The following is a 15,989-nucleotide window of genomic DNA, read 5'->3' as shown; positions in this document are numbered from 1 at the left end:
CAAGCAGACGGGTGCTCAAAGGGGTCTCATCTAACATTTTTATAAATGATGTGGATGAGAAAATGCACAGGAAAGCAGGCAAGTTTGCATTAAACTTTTCTAGTCACAAAAATGCCAACAGACATAAGCATCTTTTTAGCATCACTCTGACAAACGTGGTAGAATGTTTTTAACCAACTGCCACTCAACTGTTCAGATGAACCAACGATCTCCATTCCCGTTGTAAGTCACACTGACTGACGCCCCAGGAGCAGTCCGACCAGCGGGCTCCTTCCTGAGCAGGCTGAGAACCTCTCCCGCAATCAGTTGAACCGCACTTCTAGTAAGAATAGCACGGATCCTAAACCTGCGTACGCAGTCACACCTTATGTGATTTTCTTAAGTGACGCGTTACTTAAATAAATGAAATAGGAGGATGAAAAGATGCCTGTGGGTTTCTATAAAAAGCAACTTGAATGCCTGGAAAACTTCCAAAGATTAGTTCATAAAAGATACAATTTTTTAAAAACTGGCACTGAATAAGGTACGGGCCTCATAATTGTACAACAATGGGAAAAATTAATCATAATTAACTGCAAGAGCGTGCCCAAGTTTTTACTTCAAAGTCAGAAAAAATAGACAATCCACTATGGGTTTGGTTTTGGTAAGAAACATCTGTGGATCCACACTGGGAGAAAAAGTCGAGGCCTTGTATCAAAGGTTGTCAGAAAGTATGTATTTGCAAGTTTATGTCTGAATAAAATATTTGATATGTGTATATCACTTTTATGCTCCTCTACTCTTACAACTTTTTTGACTAACTGACCAACTATTGATTTTTATTTCTTTCATTTATTTCTTTCCACTGTATTTATTAGTATGCCTACTATGTGCCAAGCACTATAACAGGGGCTGTGAATACAAAGAAAAAGGTTTTGGCCCTCCAAAAAGCCAAAATTTAATGGGGTAGAAGGAATGCTAACAAATAATAACAATCCATTATACTAAGCATCATAAGTAAATGTTAAGTGTCAAAAAAAAAAAAAATCTAACGTAGTCTAGAGAGCAATGGAGTTCAATGGATCAGACAGACTTTAGATGAGGCCAGGAGAGAGAGTACAAGTGATATGTATTAGGTGGGAAGACACATTCTGACAGAGCGCATGTGCAAAAGCAGGGCAGTGCTAAAAAGTGCTGGGGGTCCCCTAACACCAAAGTTCCCAAATTGTGAAGAGGCTGGAAAGGTAGGGCAGGAGCTGACCTGTGAGGTACGAAGTTATCTAAGTTTCAGACATAAATGACAGGGAATCATTAAACAAAAGAATGACAGTCATACTTGTATTTCAGCCCAGCATCTTTTCTAAGCAGTTTAGAAAACGAATGGAAGTAAAGATACCAGTTATGAGACTATGAAAATAATCTATTAAAAAAAATAAAATCACAGCAGAACAATACTAAGGAGGTAAAATCAGATGATAGATAGAAGGGTGAGTGAAAACAAGTCAAAAATTGAGAATCTGGGGCGCTTGGGTGGCTCAGTCGTTAAGCGTCCGATTTCAGCTCAAGTCATGATCTCACAATACAGGTGTTCAAGCCCCACATCAGGCTCTGTGCTGACAGCTCAGAGCCTGGAGCCTGCTTCGGATTCTGTGCCTCCCTCTCTCTCTGCCTCTCTCCCACTTGTACTCCTCTCTCTCTCTCTCTCTAACAATAAATACACATTAAAAAAGAAGAATTAAAGGGGCACTTGGGTGGCTCAATTGGGTAAGTGCCAACTTTGGCCCAGGTCATGATCCCATGGTTGGTGAGTTTGAGCCCATCAGGCTCTGCTGACAGCTCAGAGCCTGGAGCCTGCATCAGATTCTGTGTCTCCCCTTCTCTCTCTGACCCTTCCCTTGCTCATGCTCTATCTCTCTCTCAAAAATAAACAAACATTTAAAAACATTTTTTTTAATAAAAAAAAAATTGAGAATCAAGGGTTGGGAATTTAGCAGCTGACAGTGAAAAATGTATTAACAAAAATAGGAAATGAAAGCTTTCTGAAGAAACATAAAGAGCACAGTTGTGAATATGATGATTTTGAAATGCTATTATATATCCAGATGGAGATAGTTAATAGGGTGTTGGCCTTCCAGGTCTAGTAATCCAGAGGTGAAGGTGTCTTTCTAGGACTCATGACCATACGGATAAAATTTGAAGATGCAGAAACAAATGGGCACACTAAGAAAGGAGAGAGAAAGATGACACACTTCCAAATACCAACTTTGGGGCCAAAAAGAGAAGGAGTAACCAATACAGGAGACTAACAAGTAACCAAAAGGAACAAGCAGGAATGTGGAAATAATACGGAAAGGGAAGTTAAAGAAGTAACCAACCACGTCAAAAACAAAAGCAAGGTCAAATAAGATCACCAATGAAACTATTGTACTTAGCAGTTAAGAGATTACTAGCAAAAGAAGCCTGAGCTTAGTCAATGGAGATGAAAACAGACATGGGAGACATGGTGATGGCAGTGACCTCAGAAAAGCCAGGAAGTAACCAGATTCTGAGAGCACTGATGTCAGGGCACCCCTAACCCAGAGAAACTTACCTGCCTGCAAGCAGGAGGGAAGGAGGTGCATAGCACTAGATAGTGACAGGGCTACAAACTGGTCAAGTGAGAAGCTGAGATGTTCTTGACCTACAGACACCTATTGTTTCCAGGACACAGACATTAATCGGGTGACAGTGAGAATGGCATTGTTTGGTAGAAGGAATGAGAAAGGCAGTGAAGTTTCAAAACTCTCCCTGTGGGCAATACAGGGGACCTCCTGAGACTCTGGGAGTGGGTCTGGAACATTTCCCTCATGGAAAAACACAAGGTCATTTCATGATGGAAAAATTATCAGTGTACATGTTTATAGAATCATGGGTGGCAAGTTATTAATAAACTTAGCACCCAAAAGTCACTATGAACAACTCAAAAAAGATATTTTTCTAATACACTCTTGAAACACATAAAATGTTAATAAAACAGGGGTGCCTGGGTGGCTCAGTCGGTTAAGTGTCTGACTTCAGCTCAGGTCATGATCTCACAGTTCATGAGTTCGAGCCCCACGTTGGACTCTGTGCTGACAGTTTGGAGCCCAGAGCCTGCTTCGGATTCTGGGTCTCCCTCTCTCTACCCTCCCCCCCACCTCTCTCAAATATGAACATTTAAAAAAATTAAAAAATATATTAATAAAACATAAACACTATCCAAATAGAGCTGAAACTAAAACATACAGCATTACACCTTTACAGAGTTGTGATGCTCTGCATAGTATTAACCACCAGACCTTACTAAATAATGCATGTTTTTTTTTATTTTTTTAATTTTTTTTTTTTAATGTTTATTTATTTTTTGGACAGAGAGAGACAGAGCATGAACTGGGGAGGGACAGAGAGAGAGGGAGACACACGACACCTACGTAACAATTTAATGATTATGACAATGTGGGAGAGCTATATGAAAATGATATAGTGTTTTGGTCTAGAAACATAAGCCAAATAATCTATAGGATCCTAATTTCCAGGGACTTTATAATACAATTTATACCATTTAATGCTGGCAGAGATACACTCGGGTATATTTCATTAAAACCAGAAAGAAAAAGAAATAACACATACAAAAGGAAAAATCACTACTTTACATGGCAGGTAGCAAACCTACATAAAATTAATCTGTGCGAGAATTATTTTTAATGGGTGGTGAACTAAAATGACTCAACAGAAACAAGTGGTAGTTTAAGACATCAAGATGTCAGTGGGCTATGTTAAAAGGGCAACCACGTCATGGCGTCATCAGAGACAAGACTCTCCCTGACTGGCCAGGACTCTGACCCTGTATAATGATTTTAAATTGGTGCTGATGGAAAACTATGAGGAACTCTTCACGTATAAACAAAAGAATGTAAAATACAATGTCAATCTAATAAATAGCACCTCCCAAATTTTCCTTCCCCTTAGAACTGAACAATCTACCACAAAAACTTACACTACATTATGGAAATGCAGAAATAGTGTTCAGCCTTCTCAACTCAACCTGAGTTCTCTCTCTATAAAGGAAATTTTATCTGAAAATACAAATTTACCTGGAAATAAGAGGAAAGCAGATCCATGCCACCTAACTTCTCACCAAGTTACATTCCATCTTTACTATTACTTAAGTGTTTGCATATTATCATGCCTTTCTTTTATACCTATTAGCACTTAACAGAGTCTGGTATATGGCAGATGTTCATTGAAAACACAACGTAGGGTGTGGCGGTGGGAGAAATGGGTAAAAGTGGTCAAAAGATACAAATTTCCAATTATAAAACAAACATGTCCTGCGGATGTAACGTACAGCCAGTGAATATAGTTTAAAATACTGTATTGGGGCGCCTGGGTGGCTCAGTTGGTTAAGCGTCCGACTTCGGCTCAGGTCATGATCTCACAGTCCGTGAGTTCGAGCCCCACGTCGCGCTCTGTGCTAACGGCTCAGAGCCTGGAGCCTGTTTCAGATTCTGTGTCTTCCTTTCTCTCTGCCCCTCCCCTGCTCATGCTCTGTCTCTCTCTGTCTCAAAAATAAATAAACATTAAAAAAAAAAATTTTTTTTTTAAATAAAAAAAAAAAAATACTGTATTGTAGGGGCACCTGGATGGCTCAGTTGGTCGAACATCCAACTCGTGGTTTCAGCTCAGGTCATGATCTCACAACTTGTGAGCTCAAGCCCCCCATCAAGCTCTGCACTGGCAGCATGGAGCCTACCTGGGATTCTCTCTCCCCCCTTCCCCTGCTCATGCTCTCTTTTTCAGAAAGAAAGAAAGAAAGAAAGAAAGAAAGAAAGAAAGAAAGAAAGAAAGAAAGAAAGAAAGAAAGAAAGAAAGAAAGAAAGAAAGAAGAGAGAAAGAAAAAAAAAAAGAAAGGTAGATACCGTATTGTATATTCAAAAGTTGCTAAGAGAGTCTATCTTCCGAGTTCTTATTACAAGAAAAACAAATGTGTTAACTGTACGTGGCGATGGATGTTAACTATACTTATTGTGATGATCGTTTCACAATATATACTAACACTGAATCATTACGTCGTACACCTGAAATTAACATGTTATGTCAATTATATGTCAATATTTTCAAAGAAAATTAATGAAAACATTATGATAAAAAATAAAAGCATATCACTTTGATAAAAATGCATGAATTCTTGCCAACTCCTGATCTTTACCATTTCCAAGATACTCATAGAATACACATTTATATAAAAGATTACTCTCCTTGGGGCGCCTGGGTGGCGCAGTCAGTTAAGCGTCCGACTTCAGCCAGGTCACGATCTCGCGGTCCGTGAGTTCGAGCCCCGCGTCAGGCTCTGGGCTGATGGCTCGGAGCCTGGAGCCTGTTTCCGATTCTGTGTCTCCCTCTCTCTCTGCCCCTCCCCCGTTCATGCTCTGTCTCTCTCTGTCCCAAAAATAAATAAAAAACGTTGAAAAAAAAATTTAAAAAAAAAAAAAAAGATTACTCTCCTTAACTATATACAAGAAACTAAACAACATAATATGTAAGAGTAGCCTATCAATGCTATAGTGCAAGCTACAACTTTTGAAACTTTCTTGCTCTTAAACTAACTAGCATGTGTGTTATCACACTCCTATGCCATTACTAAGGATTATCTAAGAGTAACTGATATAACTGGATTTTTTTTTTAATTTTTTTTTATTGTTTATTATTTTTGACAGAGAGAGAGAGAGAGAGAGAGAGAGAGAGAGAGAGAGACTGAGAGCAAGCAGGGAAGGGGCAGAGAGAGAGACACAGAATCAGAAGCAGGCTCCAGGATCTGAGTGCTCAGGACAGAGCCTGACGTGGGGCTCGAACTCACAGACTGCAAGATCATGACCTGAGCTATAGTTGGCCGCCCAACCCACTAAGCCACCCAGGAGCCCCTGATATAACTGGATTTAACTGGATTTTTTTCTCTCTCTTTTTTTCCTTTGCTTAGGGATTCTGACCATATGATTTTAAAACACAAGATTTTTTTAAAGGAGTCAAATACCATGGATTGGGGGTAGAGGTGAATCACATGCAGTAATGTTGACCTTTGCAATTCCATAAACCTTTCTAAGACTTTTCTGAGGCATAGGAAGTTCCAAATCCTGCTCAACATTGCTTAAGGAAATGCTTTGTTCAGGCTGTTTTCAGAGAAAACAGTCAATAACCATGCATGTGCCTTTGAATTCAGCTGCACCAGCTGCTAACTTAATGACACTGAAATTAGGAAGCTTTGTTCTAAAGGTGGCCACAGAGGCTCCTTTGGTATACTTATAGTTCTCAAACAAACCAAATCCTTGAAAAGGCACACACAAATACACACATGTCCAGAGACTGTGTTATTTGCAAAATGAAATAAACAAGTCAAACAGCCCAAATAAAAAGTGCAAGAATTCAGGAGGGAATGCAGTGTGAAGGAAAAACCTCAATGCCTAAGCTTTCATTACTTCGCTTTAAAGGCAGAATGTATTTCTTAAAATATTTTCCTAAGAACACGGGGCATGCTATGACTCTAGTCAACATTTATTCAGTACTTCATGTATATTTTAATAATGCCAAGAGTGGCACCAAAGGCTCAACAAGAAGTAATGTGTTGTTAAATTTTGCAATCTTTCTCCCCACCCCCCATTTTACATTTCCATTAGCAGCAGCACAAGACTCATCACCCAGCACCACATACCTGTTTAATCGTATTCAGAAGGTATTTTCTACATGCTGAGAGGCTGCGAAAGCTACAAATAAGTAAAAACAAAATCAATGATTAAAAACTAAAACAAAATACTGTGTCTTCTGCTACTGTTTTCTCATTCTTAAATATGGGGGTGGGGGGTGCATGAGTGCAGGTGCGCTCGCGAGGATACTTTGCTACCTGTAAGTATTCTTTTTCTGGGGTAAGTCAACTCTGAAATATCCAAGCGTAGGAGAGATAATCCACCCAGTGAGAATTTATAAACTGGTAGAGGATCACACCATGTCCCCCTTCTACCTTGCTCCCAGAAAATAAAACGTGCCATGGGGATGAAGAGAAGACAGGGTTCTAAGACCTGGTAGTCAGGCTGTACAAGTCCTCAGGACAGCCTCCACTGACTTACAACCCACAAGTCACAGCATCTGGTCTTTATCACCTGACTTGACTCTGAGATTACCCAAAACTCAGTTGTTGGTAGGTGAGTCTGTGAGTCTCCATGCGAGTCTGGGATACATGGAGATAGAGGACCTGAATTACACGTCCTAACCAACTTTATCCTGATGGTTTAAGCCTGGCTAGATTTGGTATGTCCTTGAATGTAACAGGGAAGCAGACAAACAAATGAGGAAGTGACAGACAATGCTTGGAATGTTCCTGGAATATCAAAAAAATCATAATTTCTACACAGGATTTGAGGCACAGCACAGCAGTATGCCAAGAGGGCTCAGGTGTGAATCTATTCAATTCAACAAATATTTATGACGCATCTTTTGCCAACTCAAGTGTAAGAAGGATTCCAAATTGTGTTTATGTCCTCGGGATATAAAACAGTGCTGGAACAGACAGCAGGCACTTAATATCGAAGAAAGAAGGAAAGGAAGAAAAGGAAAGAAAGAAAAGGAAGGCAGGCAAGTAAGGAACTTGGGCAGAGTAGGCATTTGCTGGAACTGAGAACACAAAGATGAACAAAGTGGCAAATGAACTTCAGAGGTGCTAGCTGGAGACTCAGTCAGGGCCTCCCCCCATTTTCTAATCCAGCTTTGAGTTAATCAACTTTTTCTTGAGATATGAGACAGATAAATGAAAAGTAAACGAGTTTAGAAAAATTAAGCTTCAGGCTCCTGCTGCAAACGTTTTGAAAACAAGAATCTAAAACAAGTTTTTAATCCTGGCCACACATGAGAATTATGTAGGAAACTTAAATATGCCAGCTATTGGCACCTGGGTCCCGTGTGGGATTAAATTACCAATTAAATTACAATCGTCAAGGAGGAGGTAAAGGTATTACTATTTTTAAATACTCATGTGATTCTAATCTGCAACAAATAATGAGAACCACTGTTCCGTAAATAATGATAAAGTCTTCTGCCCAGGGTCTACTATGAACTTGACAAGCTAAAACAAAAATGCAACCTATATTTAAGAACCATGTGTATGTTTATAGCTTGTACAGTAATATATGAAACTCATTTGTTTAAGCAAACATGACCAAAAACAGGAATGGAGAAACACTAGACACTGATACAACCAAAAATTTCAAAAAAGCTTTAGATACCCAGCTCAGCACACCGACATAAAATGTCTCTAAATAGCTGAGAAATAATTACAATATAATTAAAAGTTTTCAAACACATGATTCTGACATTAATTTGAAGATTACTTATTTTGTTACAATTACCTATACTTTTTAAAAGCAGTTCTATTCATAACAGGCCCAAATTGAAAAGAACCAGGATATACCTGAATACCTCCACTTTTAAAAGTAGGTTTTATGTTCTAAAACTGATGGTGGTACACTGAACAATTCTGTGACTGTCCCAAAAACTACTGAATTGTACACTTTAGATAGGTTGAATCAGCATGCCAACTATGTCAATAAAGTTGTTCTACGTATAAAAGAAATTTTTTAAGTGGACTTATCTTCTCAATTAGAAATGAGTTTTTTCATAATTGTACATGGGCTGTGGCTGTTTTATTAGTATAAATCCATTTTTAATGTTAAATTTCATTTTCTTTTTCATATTCTCCTAAAATCAAGGGTGCAAGCCATACTGAAAGAATTTTGGCTTCAACAGCTTTTAAAACTCACAGCCTCGGGCGCCTGGGTGGCTCAGTCGGTTAAGCATGTGACTTTGGCTCTCAGGTCATGATCTCATAGTTTGTGAGTTCGAGCCCCGTGTCAGGCTCTGTGCTGACCGCCCAGACCCTGGAGCCTGCTTCGGTTTCTGTATCTCCCTCTCTCTCTGCTCCTCCCATGCTCGTGTTCTCGCTCTCTCTCTCAAAAATAAACATTAAACATTTTTTTTAAAAAAATCACAGCCTGGAGCAAAAATGTGACATTATAAAAAGTCACATTAAATTACTGCAATTAATGATGTCATAACTGGGGAGCAGGGGATAAGATGTGATTAAGTGGAACACCTGCGTGGCTTGGCCTGTTAAGCATCCAACTCTTGATTTTGGCTCAGGTCATTATCTCATGGTTCGTGAGTTCAAGCCCCACATTGAGCTCTGCACTGACTGTGCAAAACCTGCATGGGATTCTCTCTTTCTCTCTCTCTATGCCCCTCCTGCGGTGCGTCTCTCTCTCTCTCTCTCTCTCTCTCTCTCTCTCTCTCTCTCTCTCTCTCTCTCTCTCTCCCCCTCTGTCCCTCCCTCCCTCAAAATAAATAAACTCAAAAAAAAAAATGTGATTATCAGTGAATCACTAAGTGTGATGTGATGGAAATGAATTGGGCCTAAATGTCTTAAGCCTCCAAGGTCTAGATATGACCCCACCATTTGTGAAGTGAGTATTCTTAGACAAACTATAAAATTGCTATAAAAACTGTAAGTCAGAAATTCATTATAATAGTAAGCTGAAGCAATGTTTAAGAAACCATTTGAAAACTGTTTGGTGTTTAAAAAAATAGTGTTGAAATTATTTTGGCTTTGTTGCAAAAAGAGAGATCACCAAGTTCAGAGAGTCTATGACGTGTTCCAAGAACCTCTAAAATTTTGTTCTCCACCCACTTTTCCCTGTAGCGTCTCTTAAACTGCTTAAATTTTTCCCATCTCCATATTTTCTCATCTATAAAGGAGAGACATATTTGCCTCTTTAGAAGTTACTGAACTAGGGGCACCTGGGTGGCTCAGTCAGTTAAGCATCCGACTTCGGCTCAGGTCATGATCTCACGGTCCGTGAGTTCAAGCCCCGCGTCGGGCTCTGCGCGGACAGCTCAGAGCCTGGAGCCTGTTTCAGATTCTGTGTCTCCCTCTCTCTCTGCCCCTCCCCTGTTCATGCTCTGTCTCTCTGTCTCAAAAATAAATAAACATTAAAAAAAATTAAAAAAAAAAAAAAGAAGTTACTGAACTATAAATTAAGTCCTCTACTTTATTCCGGAAAATAAGTGCAGCCAATGAAATGACTGGTGCCTGGAGTCCTTTTGCCCCTTTTGGACCTAGGAAGATACAGAGGGTTTTTAGGATACTGTAATTATGTACGGCAAGCAGATTTTGTATGTTAGTTTGTTTTGTGGGTTTTTAACAAGAGTCCCAGCCAGCCAGGGGAAAGGGAAAGAACTAGAAGAAACATTATTAAGCAGCTTTGAAGTTCTGATAACTAAAAGGGCACATGACACAGAGGGTCTTATCAGGAAGGGTCCCTATTCACAGGAGAGGACCAAATCCAAATTTCCATGCATAGAATTGCAACTTTTTTACGGTAATTAGTCCTTCTCTTTCAGAAATCCCATCCCAGTGAAGCTCTGCAAATGAATCAATTCTGTTTCCAAAAAAAAGTTACACTCTTCTCCAAAACAAGTAACTGTTGCCCCCAAAAGATAACCATGTTCTTACAAAAAAAAAAAAAGCTTTCCATTTAGAAGGGGAAGACACAAGCAAATGGAAATGTTTCTACAAACTTTGTCAAGCATTACTTAAAACTGTTACAAGGCATGATTACAAATGACCGTGAATTTAATACTACTATTTAATTGAATCTTCAATTCGTTGGTAAGGATTAATTATTTCTTATATTACATTTCCTTCATTGTGTGATGATATGGAAATATATATACCCATACATGTGTGAGCTGCTCAGCTATAATTAATGATGCACTTTTATTCTCTATTATTGTGTGGAAAACATTCTGACACAAAATAAATGAAGCATAATCATTCAGTGTAATGATTCGAATGTACTGATTAATGAAATGAAATAGCTTCTCTGTTCTTTAGTTAAATTAAAACATTTACACACTGGGAATCGTAAGGGCATCCCTAAATGAATGTTTTCTAGGTGACCATTTTCCCTTATAGAAATCACCTGCCCAGCCATCACTGACTAGAAGTTCCCAGCAGTTGTAATATGTACCACTATCTTATATGCAAGAAACAAAAACTGTGTCAGTTAAACTATTACACAATATTAAGCTGTCTTCAGAGATGTTAAAAAGTGTGTGAGGAGGAAACAGGAGAGAATGTGACCTATATGCTTAAAAATCACTAGATGGAAAAAAAAAATTTAAAGAAGAATCATCTGGGGCCCCTGTGTGGCTTAGTCAGTTAAGCATCTGACTCTTGATTTTGATTCAGGTCACGATATCCTAGTTTGTGAGTTCAAGTCCTGCATCAGGCTACGTGCTGACAGCGCGGGACCTTCTAGGAATTCATTCTCTCCCTCTCCCTCTCTCTCTTTCTCTCTCTCAAAATAAATAAACTTAAAAAAAAATCAAGAATCATCTGAATAGATAAATAGGTTGACTGATTTCCTTAGCCCCCATACAAACCTACTTAGATTTTCTGGAGACTGGGCTAAGGTACTAAAGCAGAGGACCCTTGAACAACCCAGGGGTTAGGGGAGCCAACTCCCCGTGCAATTGAAAATCCAAGTATATCTTCCGACTACGCAAAAACTTTACTACTAATGCCCTACTACTGACTGGAAGCCTTACCAATAACATATTTTAGATAGTCAATGAACACATACTTTGTATGTTATGTATATTATATAGTTTGTTCTTACAACAGAGTAACCTACAGAAAAATAAATGTTAAATCATTTCAGAACTGCACTGTATTTATCAAAAAAAACTCCATGCAGAAGTTGATCTGTGCAGTTCAAACCAATGTTGTTCAAGGGTCAACAGTATTGGGGTGCCTTGGTGGCTCAGTCGGTTAAGTGTCCGATCTCACAGTTTGTGAGTTTGAACCCCCATCAGTCTCGATGCTGTCAGCACAGAGCCCACTTCACATCCTCTTACCACCCCCCACCCTTCCCTACTCTCTCACACACACTCACGTGAGCATGTGCTCTCTCTCTCTCTCTCTCTCTCTCAAAAATAAACATTAAAAAAAAGAGAGTCAACTGTATTTGTAAAAAGTTCCCCAGGTGAGAAATCTAGAACCAGCTGGCAGAGCTCTATCAATTATACCAGTTCTCTAATTATAAGCAACTCAAACACAATGGCAGCCATGATTAATACCACACTTTGTTTTTAACAACTGTTTGTATGTATACATAAAATACTGCCTATAGTGGGAATTGGCCAGCTTGAAGATATCACTAAAAGTGTGTAGATTTTAACACCGATATTGACGAGGGCAGAGACAAAGGAAGCCCCTTAAAGTCTCTACGTAGTATTCCCTCTTCCCAGCACGGAACCCAGTCCAATGGGTGGAGCCCAGCTCCAGTGACAGCAGTATTTGTGTTACATTTTTGGTTTAGGAAGAGCTCAATGGCTTCTGTTAGGTCTACAGGTGTCCAGAGGGCCTCTGGTACCCAACTACCAACCTGGGTCACTCCTGGTCCAGGCAGCTCCAGAAAACTAGCAAAGCAATAAAGCAGTAGTACTGTTAAAGAGGCAGACAGAAGTCTTACAACCCAGCACCGCCACTTAACTGCTAGGTGATCTTGAGAATGATACTGAACCTCGATTATCACATGGAGGACTAACACGGATAATAATCAGATCTGTCATGAAGATGCACTGAGATAATACCTATAAAACACCTAGTGCAATAAATGGTACAAAGTAGGTGTCCGGTACTTAGAAAATGACGTTATCCCTATTGTTGCCTCTTCCATCTATCTCCTTTTTTATTAAAAAATTACTTTGAGCACTACAGATCTCAGTACTAATCATTCTCTCTATTAATATGCATTGATGTTTGTCTCTACTTCTAATTTACAACCTTAAAGACTATGTTTAGTGTTACGTTGTTTCTCTGTTCCTAGGAGCTCAAAACATGGTATTAGGCAACCAACAGATATTTTATCAATTCAACCATTCACTCAACAGATAATAATTACAGATTTGTCACACGCAAGACAACATCCTAGGCATGGGGAATACATTGATCTCTACCCCTGAGTTTACAATCCATGCTCAGTAAGATCTAGTCCATTTTAACGAATTATTCATTGGAACAGCAGAAACGCACATATATGTATCACTACATACAGGCATAAAAAGACTCCTCCCATAGATTTACAATAACCTGTTCCCCTACTCCACTCTTATCAGAAAATAAGTCACCTTAGTTAATTATTAAAACTACCAATTTTAACTGTATAGACCATAGTCTCATGTTCAAACACCTCAAGTAATGGAGTCTAAAAGTGAAAAATGTCTATACATGCCTCATAACTTGTAAGAGAGCTGATCACAAATTCTACCTAATTAGTGTACTATAAAGTCATCGATTCAAGGACAAAAGAAATTCACAAAAATATCTTTCTATGTGATGCTATAAAATATTTCAACATATTCACAGATTGAACTTTCTCTGTAATTCCAAAATCTCATTTTCTCATGCAAAATTTCTTCCAGTTAGGAAAAAAGCCTAAGTGAGATAAAAAAAAAAAAAAAAAAAAAACCTATCTTGAGGAAATTGTATGGTATTGTAAGGAGCTAAGAAAAAGATTGTACGGTATTGAAAACTAAAAAGCCTGTCAATAAAGAAAAAGCACCATTTTCTCCATTTGTTCAGCACCATACTTTGTTCCCCTCCAGTCCTACCTCATGTCCTGTAACCCCCAGATTCCACACTATGGGCTTAGACTCCTCCCACTTGCTGCAAGAATGACCCAAGACAAGATGTTTTTAAGTGAGGATGAACATGCACATATTTTTGTACAAGATGAGTATCTAGTTTGCTATTTCTGGCAAAGGACAGGGAATGTCCAAGGTTGTCAGTACAGCTTTTATCTCCTGTGATTTAACTGGACCTTTAGCAAGCACAAAATATAACTTCAAAAGAAAGGTTTTTTTCCCATGATAAAACAAAGCAAGCCAGGGAACATTTTCCAAGGTGGGGGGCACTGACAGTCCTTCAAACCAAGAAGTAAGTTGATAAAAAATTTTTAAGAGGGGAAAATTAGAAATGAAAGAAGTATTACTTTTGCAATAAGTAAAGCAAAATAAGGCAAGTATAGACCAAGTAAAGAAAAAAGTTTCGACAAAGGCAATATAGTGTACAACTAAAACATGAGGAACAGTGACTTTCAGACAAGAAGTTTAACTTCAGGTATATGACCACTGAAATGAGTGGGTAATAGATGAAATTACACAGTGGACTCAAATATCTTGGTTTTAGAAAAATTTTTAAGTGTTATTTATTTATTTTGAGAAAAAGAGAGAGAGCACAAGCAGGAGAAGGGCAGAGTGAGAGGGAGAGAGAGAGAATTCCAAGCAGGCTCTGCAATGCCTACACAGAGCCAGACATGGGGATCGAACCCACGAACCAGGAGATCATGACCTGAGCTGAAACCAACAGTCAGATGCTCAACGACTGAGCCACCCAGGCACCCCTCTAATATCCTGGTTTTACAACAGTGTGCCCCAGAGAAGAGGCATCATTTCTAAAGCAATTATTAGTTAGCTCATAAAGAGTAACAGTAATGTAGACAATCCAACTGATTTCATTCCAACAAACATTCTTTAATACATTTGTTATGTACAAAACTCTGTAAGTACTCTAGGATACAGACATAAACCCAAGTCCAAAATGTGTTTTAATAAACTCAGACCATACTTTATTTTCAGAGGTTTGTGCAGTTAATGTTGATATGAGTATTAGGTTCAGACATATGAACTTGACATGTCTGTACCTCAAAAACAATTGAATAATGGTAATTTCATATGGTTCAACTTAATACATAACGCCTATCATTGACAGCCAACAAAATAACTATGAAATACAAGTCTAGACAAAGTGTCTCTATAAGTACAGAAATTAAGATTTTAAAAAAAACCCAAATTCATTCATTTGACTTTGCAAAGCAGGACAGCTTCTTTGAGCAGATGGCATATGAACGAGGAATCAGGTTTTGAGAGTTGGAATAGTTAGAAGAAGGAATATAGTGAGGAAGAAGTGGCAGATGGGAATTTTAGACTGGGGACAAGCAAGAACATAAGTACAGGATCATAAAAGTGTAATAGAATAATTCAAATGGCAAAATCATCTACTTTAATGTCATTGAGCAAGTATGTGAGGTTCATTATTAAAACAGAATTTGGGGGCACCTGTGTGGTTCAGTCACTTAAGTGTCCGACTTCAGCTCAGGTCATGATCTCGCAGTCAGTGAGTTCAAGCCCCGTGTCCGGCCCTGTGCTGAAAGCTCAGAGCCTGGAACCCGCTTCAGATTCTGTGTTTCCCTCTCTCTCTGCCCCTCCCCTGCTCATGCTCTGTCTCTCTCACTCTCAAAAATGAATAAATGTTAAAAAAAAAACTTCAATTAAAAAAAAAAAACAGGGGCGTCTGGGTGGCTCAGTCGGTTGAGCGGCCGACTTCGGCTCAGGTCATGATCTCACGGTCCGTGAGTTCAAGCCCCGCGTCGGGCTCTGTGCTGACAGCTCGGAGCCTGGAGCCTGTTTCGGATTCTGTGTCTCCCTCTCTCTGACCCTCCCCCATTCATGCTCTGTCTCTCTCTGTCTCAAAAATAAATAAACGTTAAAAAAAAATTTTAAAAAAAACACCAGAATTTAAATTCAATTAACCTGGAGAAACTTATTTGTCTCACAATCAAAAAAAAAAAAAAAAAAACTGCAAACAAAATTCTAGGATGGGACACCTGCGTGGCTCAGTTGGTTAAGCCTCTGACTTCAGATCAGGTCATGATCTTAAGGTTCATGAGTTCAAGCACTGTCCACATCGGGCTCTGTGCTAACAGCTCAGAGCCTGAAGCCTGCTTTGGATTCTGTGTCTCCCTCTCTCTCTGCCCCTCCCCTGCTCACACTCTATTTCTCTATTTCTCTCTCTCTCTCTCTCTCTCTGTCTCTCAAAAATAAATAAT

At 39.0% G+C, this 15,989-nt stretch overlaps 1 protein-coding gene across 8 annotated transcripts in view; it reads right to left on the bottom strand.

The window, feature by feature from the left end:
• The window catches only part of KLF12 (KLF transcription factor 12), a 443,329-nt gene that overhangs the window by 376,759 nt on the left and 50,581 nt on the right, over positions 1–15,989 (bottom strand). For 2 of the 8 annotated variants that reach the window (XM_019444193.2, XM_019444190.2), the window contains one exon: positions 6,704–6,755. The exons of the other annotated variants lie outside the window; for them this stretch is intronic. The gene's annotated coding sequence lies outside the window, so the exon portion shown is untranslated. The remainder of the gene's footprint in view (positions 1–6,703; positions 6,756–15,989) is intronic. 8 annotated transcript variants of the gene reach the window in all.

Source organism: Panthera pardus, unplaced genomic scaffold, assembly GCF_024362965.1.
Source record: "Panthera pardus isolate Hobbes unplaced genomic scaffold, ASM2436296v1 HiC_scaffold_1, whole genome shotgun sequence".
Lineage (NCBI taxonomy): Eukaryota > Metazoa > Chordata > Mammalia > Carnivora > Felidae > Panthera > Panthera pardus.
Note: the sequence above shows the minus strand (reverse complement) of the source record. Positions and strands in the feature narration are given on the sequence as shown.